Below are 7,413 nucleotides of genomic sequence, written 5' to 3'. Positions count from 1 at the left end.
AGTTTGGTGCTCACTTAAGACAATGTGGAATTGTTTCACAGTTAACACCGCCTGGAACACCACAGCGTAATGGTGTGTCCGAACGTCGTAATCGTACTCTATTAGAGATGGTGCGATCTATGATGTCTCTTACTGATTTGCCGTTTTCATTTTGGGGCTATGCATTAGAAACAGCTGCATTCACTTTAAATAGGGCACCATCAAAATCCGTTGAGACGACACCATACGAACTGTGGTATGGCAAAAGGCCAAAGTTGTCGTTTCTTAAAGTTTGGGGATGTGATGCTTATGTCAAAAAGCTTCAGCCTAAAAAGCTGGAACCCAAAGCGGAAAAGTGCGTCTTCATAGGTTACCCAAAAGAGACAGTTGGGTACACCTTCTATCTCAAATCCGAGGGCAAAGTGTTTGTTGCTAAAAACGGAGCTTTTCTCGAGAAGGAGTTTCTCTCGAGAGAATTGAGTGGGAGGAAGATAGAACTTGACGAGGTTGTCGAACCTCTCATCCCTCTGGATGGTGGCGCAGGGCAAAGGGAAACCTCTGTCATTGCGACGCCGGTTGAGGAGGAAGTTAATGATGATGATCATGAAACTCCAGTTCAAGTTTCTGTCGAACCACGCAGGTCGACGAGACCACGTGCTGCTCCAGAGTGGTATGGTAATCCCGTCTTATCAATCATGTTGTTAGACAACAATGAACCTGCGAATTATGAAGAAGCAATGGTGGGCCCAGATTCCAACAAATGGCTGGAAGCCATGAAGTCCGAGATAGGATCCATGTATGAGAACAAAGTGTGGACTTTGGAAGTACTGCCTGAGGGCCGCAAGGCCATTCAGAACAAATGGATCTTTAAGAGGAAGACGGACGCTGACGGTAATGTCACCGTTTATAAAGCTCGACTTGTGGCAAAGGGTTTTTCACAAGTTCAAGGAGTTGACTACGATGAGACTTTCTCACCCGTAGCGATGCTTAAGTCCGTCAGAATCATGTTAGCAATAGCTGCATTTTTCGATTATGAAATCTGGCAGATGGATGTCAAAACGGCGTTCCTTAACGGTTTCCTTAAGGAAGAGTTGTATATGATACAACCCGAAGGTTTTGTCGATCCTAAGAATGCTAACAAGGTGTGCAAGCTCCAACGATCCATTTATGGACTGGTGCAAGCATCTCGGAGTTGGAACAAACGCTTTGATGAGGTGATCAAAGCATTTGGGTTTATACAAGTGGTTGGAGAATCTTGTATTTACAAGAAAGTGAGTGGGAGCTCTGTGGCGTTTCTAATATTATATGTGGATGACATATTACTGATTGGAAACAACGTAGAGTTTTTAGAGAGCATAAAGGATTACTTGAATAAAAGTTTCTCTATGAAGGACCTAGGAGAAGCTGCTTACATTCTAGGCATTAAGATCTATAGGGATAGATCAAAATGCCTGATAGGACTTTCACAAAGCACATACCTTGATAAAGTTTTGAAGAGGTTCAAAATGGAACAGTCCAAGAAAAGGTTCTTGCCAGTTCTACAAGGTACGAGATTGAGTAAGACTCAGTGCCCAGCGACTGATGAAGATAGAGAGCATATGCGCTCCGTCCCCTATGCTTCAGCCATAGGTTCTATCATGTATGCGATGTTGTGCACTAGACCGGATGTTAGCCTGGCCATAAGTATGGCAGGTAGGTTCCAGAGTAATCCAGGAGTGGATCACTGGACAGCGGTCAAGAATATCCTGAAGTACCTGAAAAGGACTAAGGAGATGTTTCTCGTGTATGGAGGTGACGAAGAGCTCGCCGTAAAAGGTTACGTCGATGCAAGCTTTGACACAGATCCGGACGTCTCTAAGTCGCAAACCGGATACGTATTTATTCTTAATGGGGGTGCAGTAAGCTGGTGCAGTTCCAAGCAAAGCGTCGTAGCAGATTCTACATGTGAAGCAGAGTACATGGCTGCCTCGGAGGCGGCTAAGGAGGGTGTCTGGATGAAGCAGTTCATGACGGATCTTGGAGTGGTGCCAAGCGCACTGAATCCAATAACCTTGTTCTGTGACAACACTGGTGCCATTGCCTTAGCAAAGGAACCACGGTTTCACAAGAAGACCAGACACATCAAACGACGCTTCAACCTCATCCGCGACTACGTCGAGGGAGAGGACGTGAATATATGCAAAGTGCACACGGATCTGAATGTAGCGGACCCGCTGACTAAACCTCTTCCACGGCCAAAGCATGATCAACACCAGAACTGTATGGGTGTTAGATTTATTACAATGTAATTCACATGGTGATGTGATGGCTAGATTATTGACTCTAGTGCAAGTGGGAGACTGTTGGAATTATGCCCTAGAGGCAATAATAAATATAGTTATTATTATAATTCCTGTATCAAGATAATCGTTTATTATCCATGCTATAATTGTATTGAATGAAGACTCATTTACATGTGTGGATACATAGACAAAATACCGTCCCTAGCAAGCCTCTAGTTGGCTAGCCAGTTGATCAAAGATAGTCAGTGTCTTCTGATTATGAACAAGGTGTTGTTGCTTGATAACTCGATCACGTCATTAGGAGAATCACGTGATGGACTAGACCCAAACTAATAGGCGTAGCATGTTGATCGTGTCATTTTGTTGCTACTGTTTTCTGCGTGTCAAGTATTTATTCCTATGACCATGAGATCATATAACTCACTGACACCGGAGGAATGCTTTGTGTGTATCAAACGTCGCAACGTAACTGGGTGACTATAAAGATGCTCTACAGGTATCTCCGAAGGTGTTAGTTGAGTTAGTATGGATCAAGACTGGGATTTGTCACTCCGTGTGAACGGAGAGATATCTCGGGGCCCACTCGGTAATACAACATCACACACAAGCCTTGCAAGCAATGTAACTTAGTGTAAGTTGCGGGATCTTGTATTACGGAACGAGTAAAGAGACTTGCCGGTAAACGAGATTGAAATAGGTATACGGATACTGACGATCGAATCTCGGGCAAGTAACATACCGAAGGACAAAGGGAATGACATACGGGATTATATGAATCCTTGGCACTGAGGTTCAAACGATAAGATCTTCGTAGAATATGTAGGATCCAATATGGGCATCCAGGTCCCGCTATTGGATATTGATCGAGGAGTCTCTCGGGTCATGTCTACATAGTTCTTGAACCCGCAGGGTCTGCACACTTAAGGTTCGACGTTGTTTTATGCGTATTTGAGTTATATGGTTGGTTACCGAATGTTGTTCAGAGTCCCGGATGAGATCACGGACGTCACGAGGGTTTCCGGAATAGTCCGGAAACGAAGATTGATATATAGGATGACCTCATTTGATTACCGGAAGGTTTTCGGAGTTACCGGGAATGTACCGGGAATGACGAATGGGTTCCGGGAGTTCACCGGGGGGGCAACCCACCCCGGGGAAGCCCATAGGCCTTGAGGGTGGCACATCAGCCCTTAGTGGGCTGGTGGGACAGCTCAAAAGGGCTCTATGCGCCAAGAAGAGAAAATCAAGAGAAAAGAAAAAAAAAGGAGGAGGTGGGAAGGAAGGGGGACTCCCTCCCACCAAACCAAGTCCAACTCGGTTTGGGGGGGGAGTCCTCCCCCCTTGGACTCGGCCGACCCCCTTGGGGCTCCTTGAGCCCCAAGGCAAGGTCCCCTCCCTCCCACCTATATATACGGAGGTTTTAGGGCTGATTTGAGACGACTTTTCCACGGCAGCCCGACCACATACCTCCACAGTTTTTCCTCTAGATCACGTTTCCGCGGAGCTCGGGCGGAGCCCTGCTGAGACAAGGTCATCACCAACCTCCGGAGCACCGTCACGCTGCCGGAGAACTCTTCTACCTCTCCGTCTCTCTTGCTGGATCAAGAAGGCCGAGATCATCGTCGAGCTGTACGTGTGCTGAACGCGGAGGTGCCGTCCGTTCGGTACTAGATCGTGGGACTGATCGTGGGATTGTTCGCGGGGCGGATCGAGGGACGTGAGGACGTTCCACTACATCAACCGCGTTTACTAACGCTTCTGCTGTACGATCTACAAGGGTACGTAGATCACTCATCCCCTCTCGTAGATGGACATCACCATGACAGGTCTTCGTGCGCGTAGGAAAATTTTTGTTTCCCATGCGACGTTCTCCAACATGAAGATCATGGAGAACTTTGTATTGAAGATCCAAGAGAGAGAAGAAACCATCTAGCTACTAGCTATGGACCCGTAGGTCTATGGTGAACTACTCACGCATCATCGGAGAGGTCATGGTGTTGATGAAGAAGCCCTCCGTATCCGAATATCCCCTCCGGCAGGGCACCAGAACGTGCCCCAGATGGGATCTTGCGGAGACAGAAGCTTGCGGCGGCGGAAAAGTACTTTCGATGATCTCCTGATTTTTTTATGGAATTTATGGGAATATATAGGCGAAAGACCTAGGGCAGATGTGGCCCAGGGAGCCCACGGGCCTGGGAGGCGCGCCCCCCTTGCCGCGGCTAGGGGGCTTCTGGGGTCCCTGGTGGCCCCCTGCCTTGGTTCTCAAGCTTCCCGATCTTCTTCTGTTTCGGAAAAAATCTTTTTGGAAGTTTCGTTCCGTTTGTACTCGGTTTAAAATCCTCCTATGAAAGGGGTCAAAAACACGGAAAAAACAGGAACGGGCACTTAGCAGTGAGTTAATAAGTTAGTCCCAAAAAGATAAAAAAAAGGCATACAAAACAACCAAAGTTTGACAGGATAATAGCATGAAACCATAAAAAAAATATAGATACGTTGGAGACGTATCAATGGGCGTGTGGATGAGGTGAGGAAAGATTACTTCCTTGCAGAGATTGCCAGGGTTGCACCACCATTAGGCGATGCTTGGCTCATCAACGAAGACTTTAACATCATCTATGAGGCGAGAGACAAGAGTAACTGCGATATCAACCATAGAATTATGTGAAATTTAGAATGTCTATAGATGCAGGGGGATTAAATAAATAAAGTGCAAAAACCACCGCTTTACCTGGAGTAGCGAGCGATGAATTCCAACACTAGTAAGTATAGACAAGTTCTTCTGCACCATGGCGTGGGAGGGTCTCTTCCCGACGTACCTACTACATGTTGCTTCCACTTCTTGCTCATACCACTGTCCCCTGCTCCTTGCCGTAGCGGTAGCACCGCAGCGTCCGGTGAAATTTAGATTTGAGTCGTTCTGGCCCCGGTTCCCACACATCCATGAAACAATTAGTAATGTCTGGCATCGTCCATCGCCGGAAAGATGTGCCTTTGCAAGGTTGGACATAAAGATGGGTTGAGTTGCTAGAGACCTTGGGATTTGGAGCAAATCTGTTTTTAGTGACGCAAAACTTCAGCTGCACCTGGCCACCGAAGTTGTTCTATGCCTAGATATTTCCCAAGAAAATCGACTCCTTTCGGATGCAGAATTTCGTCTTCGAAATTGCTCAAGCTGTGCATATTAGGCCTTTCGACAACCGATCGTGCTCGGAAACGACATGCCTCCTGGATCACCTGGCTACAGACAGGGACTCGTCAGCCGCATTCATCCAAGCCAAAATAAACTCTAAGAGGCGCAAAGCTTTCGTCCATAGTTTGCATGGGCCTGCGGGGATAATTACATCAGAGGAGGACAAGGAGAAGGTGATCCATGAACACTTCTCATCATTATTTGGCACTTCGACGCGCCGCGGCGCCACCATCCATTGGAGCGCTTTAGATTTACCTAGCCTACAAGGTGGAGGGCTGGACAACCCTTTCACCAAGGAGGAAGTGTTGTGCATGATTAAGGCTTCCCTGGAGGAGCATTCACTAGGGCCGGACAGCTATTCTGGCACATTCTTCCGGGCATGCTCAGCAATCATCAAAGACGACATCATGGCGGCATTTGGCCAGTTCTACAACATAGCTGGTAGGAATTTTGGGGCCCGAAACTCTCCTATCGTCGCCTTATTGCCCAAGAAAGATGGGGCAACATCAGTCAGTGACTATCGATCGACTAGTCTCATCCACTCCATCGCCAAACTGATCTCCAAAGTGCTCTCCATGCGGCTAGAAGGTGTTATAGACACACTGATCTCTCAGGCTCAATCGACATTCCTACGAACAAAGTGTACTCACGACAGCTTCCTCTATGTCCAAAATTACGTCAAGGCCCTACACAGGTGCAAAACCCCGACCCTACTTCTTAAGCTAGACATCACCAAGGCTTTCAACAACGTATCCTCGGAGTATATTCTAGAGCTGCTACAACAATTAGGCTTTAGTGAATGATGGAGAGACCGGAACGCACTACTTCTATCTGCTTCATCATCGTCCTTTCTCCTCAACGGTGTCTCTGGCCAACCAATTCATCACCACCGCGGCCTACGACAGGGCGACCCCTTGTCGCCATTCCTATTCATTTTGGCGATCGACCTGCTACACCACTTGCTTGACGCAGTGGTATGAAAGAACAGCATAGCACCACTACCAAGAAGGGAGCTGAAGCTACGCATTAGCCTCTACAACGATGACGTCGTCATCTTTGCGAATCCTGTCAAGCAGGAGATTGATGCACTAATGCACATTATTTATGAATTCGGAGCATCTATGGTCCTGCACACTAACCCAGCTAAATCTATAGCGCTTCCCATTAGATGTGAAGATCTAGACCTTGTGGAGGTGTTAGAAAATTTCGGAGGAGGCCTCGGCCATTTTCCAATGACATATTTGGGGCTGACTCTCACACTCATTAGGATGAGATTAGCTAACCTACAATTCATCATTGATAGGATCAAGGCCAGACTAGCGAGCTGGAAAGGGAGGCTACTTCCCATCGCTAGTAGGATAATCCTAGTCAAATGCACCCTTAGCGCCATGCCAACCTTTGCATTGTCCGTTCTCCAAGTGCCAAAAAAACTCCTCAAAGAAATTGACAAATGTGGACGCACATTCCTCTGGAAGCACGAGGAGGAGATCATTTGTGCTGCTGCAAGGTGAAATGGCCGATAGTCTGCTCAGCAACATCGCGAGGAGGGCTTGGCATCCTCGACCTTGAGTGTTTCAGTCGTTCCCTTAGACTTCGTTGGCTTCAAATCAACTGGGATGATACAGGACGCCCCTAGGTCGGTACACCACCACCATGCAGCAACGCCTAAAAGGCTCTCTTTGCGGCACCGACGTCGGTCACGATCAGGGACGATGCCACCGCCTAGTTCTAGAACCCTTCCTGGAACGGACACCCCATGCTCGCGGCCGCCTTTCCGCTGCTTTACAATCACTCAAAGTGTATGAATAGGATGATACAGGATGCACTCCGTAAGGAAAACTAGCTAAAGGACGTGAGACATGGTGACACGTTGCCTCTACTACCGGAATTCATACTCCTTCACCGTAGGATCTCGGCCACGGATATGGAGATTAGGGAGGGAATCAGGGACGAAATCTGCTC

The sequence above is a fragment of the Hordeum vulgare genome, chromosome 6H, assembly GCF_904849725.1.
Source record: "Hordeum vulgare subsp. vulgare chromosome 6H, MorexV3_pseudomolecules_assembly, whole genome shotgun sequence".
NCBI classification, from domain to species: Eukaryota; Viridiplantae; Streptophyta; class Magnoliopsida; order Poales; family Poaceae; genus Hordeum; species Hordeum vulgare.
Note: the sequence above shows the minus strand (reverse complement) of the source record.